Genomic DNA, 10,852 nt, shown 5'->3' with positions numbered 1-10,852 from the left:
AGAAAAACCCGCATTAATTGTCTTTACTGAGAACCCCAAGCGGCAACCCGAAATTCCCTTCATTTCTTTCATATTATGAATTTATTTACCCTTTTTTCTCTTCATCCCCCCTTCTGAAATTGGAACAAAACCACGAAGATTGCGTACCATCCTTTGCGCTACTTGCTTCCCAATCTTCGTGGTGGATTCCAATTTCTAGACCAATCAGAATTGTCCCTCATTCCAATTTCATTCCAATTTCGTTCCAATTTCATTCCAATTCTGAGCTCCTCAACCAATCAGAGAAAAGGGGCATTCCAATTCTTCCAATTTACAGTAGGTCGGACGCCATATTGGTAAGTCGCATGTTATATAGTAAAATTTTGAAAAGGCTATTTCTAGAGTTTTATTAGGAGTTTATGGCCAAATTTGGTATCGATCAATTCGTCTCGGTAAGTTTTATACTATTGAGTCGATTGACCCTCGGGAATTTTGTTATTTAATTGAAATTGAACACATGTAAACAAACTTCCGGAAGGGGGGACGCTATCTTTTTTAAGTGTAAAAATACAAGTTTTCCACCGATATGCATCCGTGAAATTGCTAAAATTCAATTAAATACATTACTTTATAATTGCTTGTCAATGCATTCCTGTGTACATCGTATATTTATGCAGAAACGAGCTCTTTTAAATTGTGCAAATTCGAGCTGTGTGTTGATCGTCTGTGTACTTGTGTACATTTGATTGAAGACGTTTACCAAGACTATTTTGTATGAAACTCTGTAGGTTTTTGTGTTAAATCAATTGAATGAAGTCTGATCTCTTCTTAGGAACACGGGGTTTTACTTAGTTTGAGTTGAAACTATGTTTTACAACATTATTTTCTTGGTGACCTGTTTTCATTGAGTACATTTGTTTACATTTGTGAAATAGGCTGTATGAAGGAAATTTAAGTGAAACTGAGTTGAATTTTATATTAAATCAAGTGATTCTAGTCTAATTTCATGTTGTAAACACACCGTACTACTGCGCGCAGTGTAAAACAGTGTTAATTTGTATTCAATGAAGTAGTATACCTACCTGCAAGTTTTCCCTTTTTTGCACCTTCTTGTAAACATACATGGCATAGGACCGGGAATGTATCAAGTCTTAGTTTTGATTGAATATCAAAGAATAATAAGAAATCTTGCATTTTCAGCCCTACGTAGTGTCTCGACAGTAAACAGACTTGTACGTCACTCTAATAACAAGTTGGTACCTAGCCCCCCTTTGAGTACCTTGTAGACCCCACCCTCCAGCACCCCCGGGGACTGACCGGAAGCTGAATGGGGTGAAATACCTTCACTCGGAGACGGACGAGGAATCCGATGAAGTCTCGGCTGTTCGAACCTTCTTCGCAGACACAGAAAACAGTAAGTAGCATTTATTATTACATGTAACTAAAATACCTGGTATATATGAGAGGTATAGACAGTTTAAACCAGTACGGCTAGGTGAAATAATGCTGAAAACATTCAATTAGATTCATATGTGAGTAATTTTGGAAGAATTGGTTATTTAGAGTGATTGCGTATTTACTTAAACAGTGTATTTTTATACATATGATATACAGGTACAAGTTGCTAAGTAATGGTACTGTTTTACAGGTACAGGAAGGAAAAACAGATGAAATACTATGTGTATGATTGAGAAATCTAAGCATCAAGCCTCCCAGTGACAAAGACTTAGCCAGTCCTGTCAAGATAAAGCACCTTAAGGACACTGACACCTCGGTATTAAGGTACGACTTGTACCCAAGACTGCGAACCAGTTAAATGTGAACATGTGTTCTCGACATACACCGTCTGCAGTCACGATAGCCTAACCGGACACTTTCCAGCTAAAATATCTGTCATTTACACTTCTGCTGTCTCCTGAAAATGGTACGTGAATACAGAGATCCTTAATTGTACAGTGGAGAGTTCACTCAGACTGATACAGAGGAAAAGGAACCAGCACAAGATATGATGGATGTTTAACTAACTCCAAGCAAGTGTTTCAAGTGTGAAAAATCACATTCTATGCAATCTTTGTACAGAAAACTTTGGGAAGAAACTTTTAATGCTGCCTAGTGTTATGTTTTTATTACAACATAATTCTAGAAGGTCCCAAGCCCTTATAAAAGCAGAGGGAAAGTTTCTGATCCAAAATAAGTCAATATGAAGTCAGTGTGTTGTTTTTCTTTAAAATATTGTGTAAATATCACCTGCATAAAGTGTCAGAAATGAAAACCCACCAGGATTTGAACCCAGGTCTCTTGCCCAAAAGTCAGGCAAGTGTGTTACCACTACACCATGGGAATTTACAATGACACAAAATGCAAGGATGGAAATTAAGCATTTTTCTTTGGATGTAGAATTATTTGAGCTTAAAAAAGACTGAAAATGGGAAAAAATACCAAAAAGGAGTTAATAATTACTTACAGACATCCTCAAATATGTTATAAAGGGGGTTTATATAAATTATTCTAAGCAACTCTTGTAAAAGGATTTGACCCAAGAATTTTTGTTTTCGGTTATAATTTCAAGGCTAAATAAACCTGGAAATAAGTAAAAGTGTGAGAAATTAACAGATAATACAAAGAAAAGGAGTGTCAATTTGTCTGAAAATTAGATATATGAATGTAGGAATTTTGAGCAGATGGAGGTTTAATAAAATCATTTAAAAATTATATTCCTTGTCTTATTCTTTCAAATTCAAAGAGAAAATCACTTGCAGCATGTGTCAAAAGTTTAAAAACCCACCGGGATTCGAACCCAGATCTCTTGCCAGTAACTTAGGCAAGTGTGTTACCATTACACCACAGGAATGTTGGAAATGACACAATATGCAAGGATTACATCTGATTGGAAATGAGAAAAGGGCTAATTTTGAGTAAATGAAGGCAAAATAAGCCTAAAATGACTCGAAAATAAACCATGTAAGCCAAAATAATAGAGGAGGGGGGCTTGAAATAAAGCCCCAAATGAAGGAAGAAAACAGCAGCAAAAAATAAGCTGTTAGAATTTAAAAAAAAATATTTTGGGGTGAATCAAGGTAAAATAAGCATAAATTGACTGGAAAAGAAACCATACATGTCAAAATAATAATAGAAAAAAACCTTAAAAGAGGCTGAAATAAAGCCCTACTGATGTAGTAAGTAACAGGTAAAAATAGGCTGTTAGAATTTAAAAAAAAATATTTTGGAGTAAATCTAAGTAAAATAAGCATTAATTGTCTTGGAAATAAACCATAAAAGTCAAAATAATGTGGAGAAAACTTTTAAAAGGGGCTGACACAAAGCCCTAATGAAGTAGCAAATAGCAGCTAAAACTAGGCCCTATAAATTATTTCAAAAAATTATTTGAAGTAAATCAAGGCCAAAAAAGTGTAGATTGACTTGAAAATAAACCATAAAAGTCAAAATTATATGGGGAAAACCCCTAAAAGGAGCTGAAAAAAAATCCATTATGAAGTACTAAATTTCAGCTTAAATAGACTGTAAAATATTAAAACAGAGAGATATCTTTTCCAAAAAGAGGAAATAATGCTCAAAACTACCAGGGAAATAAATATGGAGACTAAAAAAGACCAAAAATCCATAAATATATACCCGTAATAACAATTAAAAAAATCCCTGAAAATCGGCTATTTAAATCTCTGTAAAATATTTAATAATGCACTCTGAACTTTGTAAAAAGGCAGAAAAACCCGCATTAATTGTCTTTACTGAGAACCCCAAGCGGCAACCCGAAATTCCCTTCATTTCTTTCATATTATGAATTTATTTACCCTTTTTTCTCTTCATCCCCCCTTCTGAAATTGGAACAAAACCACGAAGATTGCGTACCATCCTTTGCGCTACTTGCTTCCCAATCTTCGTGGTGGATTCCAATTTCTAGACCAATCAGAATTGTCCCTCATTCCAATTTCATTCCAATTTCGTTCCAATTTCATTCCAATTCTGAGCTCCTCAACCAATCAGAGAAAAGGGGCATTCCAATTCTTCCAATTTACAGTAGGTCGGACGCCATATTGGTAAGTCGCATGTTATATAGTAAAATTTTGAAAAGGCTATTTCTAGAGTTTTATTAGGAGTTTATGGCCAAATTTGGTATCGATCAATTCGTCTCGGTAAGTTTTATACTATTGAGTCGATTGACCCTCGGGAATTTTGTTATTTAATTGAAATTGAACACATGTAAACAAACTTCCGGAAGGGGGGACGCTATCTTTTTTAAGTGTAAAAATACAAGTTTTCCACCGATATGCATCCGTGAAATTGCTAAAATTCAATTAAATACATTACTTTATAATTGCTTGTCAATGCATTCCTGTGTACATCGTATATTTATGCAGAAACGAGCTCTTTTAAATTGTGCAAATTCGAGCTGTGTGTTGATCGTCTGTGTACTTGTGTACATTTGATTGAAGACGTTTACCAAGACTATTTTGTATGAAACTCTGTAGGTTTTTGTGTTAAATCAATTGAATGAAGTCTGATCTCTTCTTAGGAACACGGGGTTTTACTTAGTTTGAGTTGAAACTATGTTTTACAACATTATTTTCTTGGTGACCTGTTTTCATTGAGTACATTTGTTTACATTTGTGAAATAGGCTGTATGAAGGAAATTTAAGTGAAACTGAGTTGAATTTTATATTAAATCAAGTGATTCTAGTCTAATTTCATGTTGTAAACACACCGTACTACTGCGCGCAGTGTAAAACAGTGTTAATTTGTATTCAATGAAGTAGTATACCTACCTGCAAGTTTTCCCTTTTTTGCACCTTCTTGTAAACATACATGGCATAGGACCGGGAATGTATCAAGTCTTAGTTTTGATTGAATATCAAAGAATAATAAGAAATCTTGCATTTTCAGCCCTACGTAGTGTCTCGACAGTAAACAGACTTGTACGTCACTCTAATAACAAGTTGGTACCTAGCCCCCCTTTGAGTACCTTGTAGACCCCACCCTCCAGCACCCCCGGGGACTGACCGGAAGCTGAATGGGGTGAAATACCTTCACTCGGAGACGGACGAGGAATCCGATGAAGTCTCGGCTGTTCGAACCTTCTTCGCAGACACAGAAAACAGTAAGTAGCATTTATTATTACATGTAACTAAAATACCTGGTATATATGAGAGGTATAGACAGTTTAAACCAGTACGGCTAGGTGAAATAATGCTGAAAACATTCAATTAGATTCATATGTGAGTAATTTTGGAAGAATTGGTTATTTAGAGTGATTGCGTATTTACTTAAACAGTGTATTTTTATACATATGATATACAGGTACAAGTTGCTAAGTAATGGTACTGTTTTACAGGTACAGGAAGGAAAAACAGATGAAATACTATGTGTATGATTGAGAAATCTAAGCATCAAGCCTCCCAGTGACAAAGACTTAGCCAGTCCTGTCAAGATAAAGCACCTTAAGGACACTGACACCTCGGTATTAAGGTACGACTTGTACCCAAGACTGCGAACCAGTTAAATGTGAACATGTGTTCTCGACATACACCGTCTGCAGTCACGATAGCCTAACCGGACACTTTCCAGCTAAAATATCTGTCATTTACACTTCTGCTGTCTCCTGAAAATGGTACGTGAATACAGAGATCCTTAATTGTACAGTGGAGAGTTCACTCAGACTGATACAGAGGAAAAGGAACCAGCACAAGATATGATGGATGTTTAACTAACTCCAAGCAAGTGTTTCAAGTGTGAAAAATCACATTCTATGCAATCTTTGTACAGAAAACTTTGGGAAGAAACTTTTAATGCTGCCTAGTGTTATGTTTTTATTACAACATAATTCTAGAAGGTCCCAAGCCCTTATAAAAGCAGAGGGAAAGTTTCTGATCCAAAATAAGTCAATATGAAGTCAGTGTGTTGTTTTTCTTTAAAATATTGTGTAAATATCACCTGCATAAAGTGTCAGAAATGAAAACCCACCAGGATTTGAACCCAGGTCTCTTGCCCAAAAGTCAGGCAAGTGTGTTACCACTACACCATGGGAATTTACAATGACACAAAATGCAAGGATGGAAATTAAGCATTTTTCTTTGGATGTAGAATTATTTGAGCTTAAAAAAGACTGAAAATGGGAAAAAATACCAAAAAGGAGTTAATAATTACTTACAGACATCCTCAAATATGTTATAAAGGGGGTTTATATAAATTATTCTAAGCAACTCTTGTAAAAGGATTTGACCCAAGAATTTTTGTTTTCGGTTATAATTTCAAGGCTAAATAAACCTGGAAATAAGTAAAAGTGTGAGAAATTAACAGATAATACAAAGAAAAGGAGTGTCAATTTGTCTGAAAATTAGATATATGAATGTAGGAATTTTGAGCAGATGGAGGTTTAATAAAATCATTTAAAAATTATATTCCTTGTCTTATTCTTTCAAATTCAAAGAGAAAATCACTTGCAGCATGTGTCAAAAGTTTAAAAACCCACCGGGATTCGAACCCAGATCTCTTGCCAGTAACTTAGGCAAGTGTGTTACCATTACACCACAGGAATGTTGGAAATGACACAATATGCAAGGATTACATCTGATTGGAAATGAGAAAAGGGCTAATTTTGAGTAAATGAAGGCAAAATAAGCCTAAAATGACTCGAAAATAAACCATGTAAGCCAAAATAATAGAGGAGGGGGGCTTGAAATAAAGCCCCAAATGAAGGAAGAAAACAGCAGCAAAAAATAAGCTGTTAGAATTTAAAAAAAAATATTTTGGGGTGAATCAAGGTAAAATAAGCATAAATTGACTGGAAAAGAAACCATACATGTCAAAATAATAATAGAAAAAAACCTTAAAAGAGGCTGAAATAAAGCCCTACTGATGTAGTAAGTAACAGGTAAAAATAGGCTGTTAGAATTTAAAAAAAAATATTTTGGAGTAAATCTAAGTAAAATAAGCATTAATTGTCTTGGAAATAAACCATAAAAGTCAAAATAATGTGGAGAAAACTTTTAAAAGGGGCTGACACAAAGCCCTAATGAAGTAGCAAATAGCAGCTAAAACTAGGCCCTATAAATTATTTCAAAAAATTATTTGAAGTAAATCAAGGCCAAAAAAGTGTAGATTGACTTGAAAATAAACCATAAAAGTCAAAATTATATGGGGAAAACCCCTAAAAGGAGCTGAAAAAAAATCCATTATGAAGTACTAAATTTCAGCTTAAATAGACTGTAAAATATTAAAACAGAGAGATATCTTTTCCAAAAAGAGGAAATAATGCTCAAAACTACCAGGGAAATAAATATGGAGACTAAAAAAGACCAAAAATCCATAAATATATACCCGTAATAACAATTAAAAAAATCCCTGAAAATCGGCTATTTAAATCTCTGTAAAATATTTAATAATGCACTCTGAACTTTGTAAAAAGGCAGAAAAACCCGCATTAATTGTCTTTACTGAGAACCCCAAGCGGCAACCCGAAATTCCCTTCATTTCTTTCATATTATGAATTTATTTACCCTTTTTTCTCTTCATCCCCCCTTCTGAAATTGGAACAAAACCACGAAGATTGCGTACCATCCTTTGCGCTACTTGCTTCCCAATCTTCGTGGTGGATTCCAATTTCTAGACCAATCAGAATTGTCCCTCATTCCAATTTCATTCCAATTTCGTTCCAATTTCATTCCAATTCTGAGCTCCTCAACCAATCAGAGAAAAGGGGCATTCCAATTCTTCCAATTTACAGTAGGTCGGACGCCATATTGGTAAGTCGCATGTTATATAGTAAAATTTTGAAAAGGCTATTTCTAGAGTTTTATTAGGAGTTTATGGCCAAATTTGGTATCGATCAATTCGTCTCGGTAAGTTTTATACTATTGAGTCGATTGACCCTCGGGAATTTTGTTATTTAATTGAAATTGAACACATGTAAACAAACTTCCGGAAGGGGGGACGCTTCTTTTTTAAGTGTAAAAATACAAGTTTTCCACCGATATGCATCCGTGAAATTGCTAAAATTCAATTAAATACATTACTTTATAATTGCTTGTCAATGCATTCCTGTGTACATCGTATATTTATGCAGAAACGAGCTCTTTTAAATTGTGCAAATTCGAGCTGTGTGTTGATCGTCTGTGTACTTGTGTACATTTGATTGAAGACGTTTACCAAGACTATTTTGTATGAAACTCTGTAGGTTTTTGTGTTAAATCAATTGAATGAAGTCTGATCTCTTCTTAGGAACACGGGGTTTTACTTAGTTTGAGTTGAAACTATGTTTTACAACATTATTTTCTTGGTGACCTGTTTTCATTGAGTACATTTGTTTACATTTGTGAAATAGGCTGTATGAAGGAAATTTAAGTGAAACTGAGTTGAATTTTATATTAAATCAAGTGATTCTAGTCTAATTTCATGTTGTAAACACACCGTACTACTGCGCGCAGTGTAAAACAGTGTTAATTTGTATTCAATGAAGTAGTATACCTACCTGCAAGTTTTCCCTTTTTTGCACCTTCTTGTAAACATACATGGCATAGGACCGGGAATGTATCAAGTCTTAGTTTTGATTGAATATCAAAGAATAATAAGAAATCTTGCATTTTCAGCCCTACGTAGTGTCTCGACAGTAAACAGACTTGTACGTCACTCTAATAACAAGTTGGTACCTAGCCCCCCTTTGAGTACCTTGTAGACCCCACCCTCCAGCACCCCCGGGGACTGACCGGAAGCTGAATGGGGTGAAATACCTTCACTCGGAGACGGACGAGGAATCCGATGAAGTCTCGGCTGTTCGAACCTTCTTCGCAGACACAGAAAACAGTAAGTAGCATTTATTATTACATGTAACTAAAATACCTGGTATATATGAGAGGTATAGACAGTTTAAACCAGTACGGCTAGGTGAAATAATGCTGAAAACATTCAATTAGATTCATATGTGAGTAATTTTTTGGAGAATTGGTTATTTAGAGTGATTGCGTATTTACTTAAACAGTGTATTTTTATACATATGATATACAGGTACAAGTTGCTAAGTAATGGTACTGTTTTACAGGTACAGGAAGGAAAAACAGATGAAATACTATGTGTATGATTGAGAAATCTAAGCATCAAGCCTCCCAGTGACAAAGACTTAGCCAGTCCTGTCAAGATAAAGCACCTTAAGGACACTGACACCTCGGTATTAAGGTACGACTTGTACCCAAGACTGCGAACCAGTTAAATGTGAACATGTGTTCTCGACATACACCGTCTGCAGTCACGATAGCCTAACCGGACACTTTCCAGCTAAAATATCTGTCATTTACACTTCTGCTGTCTCCTGAAAATGGTACGTGAATACAGAGATCCTTAATTGTACAGTGGAGAGTTCACTCAGACTGATACAGAGGAAAAGGAACCAGCACAAGATATGATGGATGTTTAACTAACTCCAAGCAAGTGTTTCAAGTGTGAAAAATCACATTCTATGCAATCTTTGTACAGAAAACTTTGGGAAGAAACTTTTAATGCTGCCTAGTGTTATGTTTTTATTACAACATAATTCTAGAAGGTCCCAAGCCCTTATAAAAGCAGAGGGAAAGTTTCTGATCCAAAATAAGTCAATATGAAGTCAGTGTGTTGTTTTTCTTTAAAATATTGTGTAAATATCACCTGCATAAAGTGTCAGAAATGAAAACCCACCAGGATTTGAACCCAGGTCTCTTGCCCAAAAGTCAGGCAAGTGTGTTACCACTACACCATGGGAATTTACAATGACACAAAATGCAAGGATGGAAATTAAGCATTTTTCTTTGGATGTAGAATTATTTGAGCTTAAAAAAGACTGAAAATGGGAAAAAATACCAAAAAGGAGTTAATAATTACTTACAGACATCCTCAAATATGTTATAAAGGGGGTTTATATAAATTATTCTAAGCAACTCTTGTAAAAGGATTTGACCCAAGAATTTTTGTTTTCGGTTATAATTTCAAGGCTAAATAAACCTGGAAATAAGTAAAAGTGTGAGAAATTAACAGATAATACAAAGAAAAGGAGTGTCAATTTGTCTGAAAATTAGATATATGAATGTAGGAATTTTGAGCAGATGGAGGTTTAATAAAATCATTTAAAAATTATATTCCTTGTCTTATTCTTTCAAATTCAAAGAGAAAATCACTTGCAGCATGTGTCAAAAGTTTAAAAACCCACCGGGATTCGAACCCAGATCTCTTGCCAGTAACTTAGGCAAGTGTGTTACCATTACACCACAGGAATGTTGGAAATGACACAATATGCAAGGATTACATCTGATTGGAAATGAGAAAAGGGCTAATTTTGAGTAAATGAAGGCAAAATAAGCCTAAAATGACTCGAAAATAAACCATGTAAGCCAAAATAATAGAGGAGGGGGGCTTGAAATAAAGCCCCAAATGAAGGAAGAAAACAGCAGCAAAAAATAAGCTGTTAGAATTTAAAAAAAAATATTTTGGGGTGAATCAAGGTAAAATAAGCATAAATTGACTGGAAAAGAAACCATACATGTCAAAATAATAATAGAAAAAAACCTTAAAAGAGGCTGAAATAAAGCCCTACTGATGTAGTAAGTAACAGGTAAAAATAGGCTGTTAGAATTTAAAAAAAAATATTTTGGAGTAAATCTAAGTAAAATAAGCATTAATTGTCTTGGAAATAAACCATAAAAGTCAAAATAATGTGGAGAAAACTTTTAAAAGGGGCTGACACAAAGCCCTAATGAAGTAGCAAATAGCAGCTAAAACTAGGCCCTATAAATTATTTCAAAAAATTATTTGAAGTAAATCAAGGCCAAAAAAGTGTAGATTGACTTGAAAATAAACCATAAAAGTCAAAATTATATGGGGAAAACCCCTAAAA

At 34.7% G+C, this 10,852-nt stretch overlaps 3 long non-coding RNA genes across 3 annotated transcripts; all 3 read left to right on the top strand.

The window, feature by feature from the left end:
* The first annotated feature begins 314 nt into the window (after positions 1-314).
* Positions 315-2,081, top strand: LOC134281539 (uncharacterized). Its single transcript, XR_009995112.1, has 3 exons — positions 315-335; positions 1,180-1,393; positions 1,628-2,081. It is a non-coding gene; the product is annotated as an uncharacterized LOC134281539 (long non-coding RNA).
* A 1,935-nt stretch (positions 2,082-4,016) lies between these two features.
* On the top strand, positions 4,017-5,783 carry LOC134281538 (uncharacterized). The gene is made up of 3 exons (XR_009995111.1): positions 4,017-4,037; positions 4,882-5,095; positions 5,330-5,783. It is a non-coding gene; the product is annotated as an uncharacterized LOC134281538 (long non-coding RNA).
* A 1,935-nt stretch (positions 5,784-7,718) lies between these two features.
* On the top strand, positions 7,719-9,485 carry LOC134281537 (uncharacterized). The gene is made up of 3 exons (XR_009995110.1): positions 7,719-7,739; positions 8,583-8,796; positions 9,032-9,485. It is a non-coding gene; the product is annotated as an uncharacterized LOC134281537 (long non-coding RNA).
* Positions 9,486-10,852: the final 1,367 nt, after the last annotated feature.

This window comes from Saccostrea cucullata, unplaced genomic scaffold (assembly GCF_032062105.1).
Source record: "Saccostrea cucullata isolate Sc308-1 unplaced genomic scaffold, CSIRO_AGI_Scuc_v1 ctg8279, whole genome shotgun sequence".
Classification (NCBI taxonomy): Eukaryota; Metazoa; Mollusca; class Bivalvia; order Ostreida; family Ostreidae; genus Saccostrea; species Saccostrea cuccullata.
Note: the sequence above shows the minus strand (reverse complement) of the source record. Positions and strands in the feature narration are given on the sequence as shown.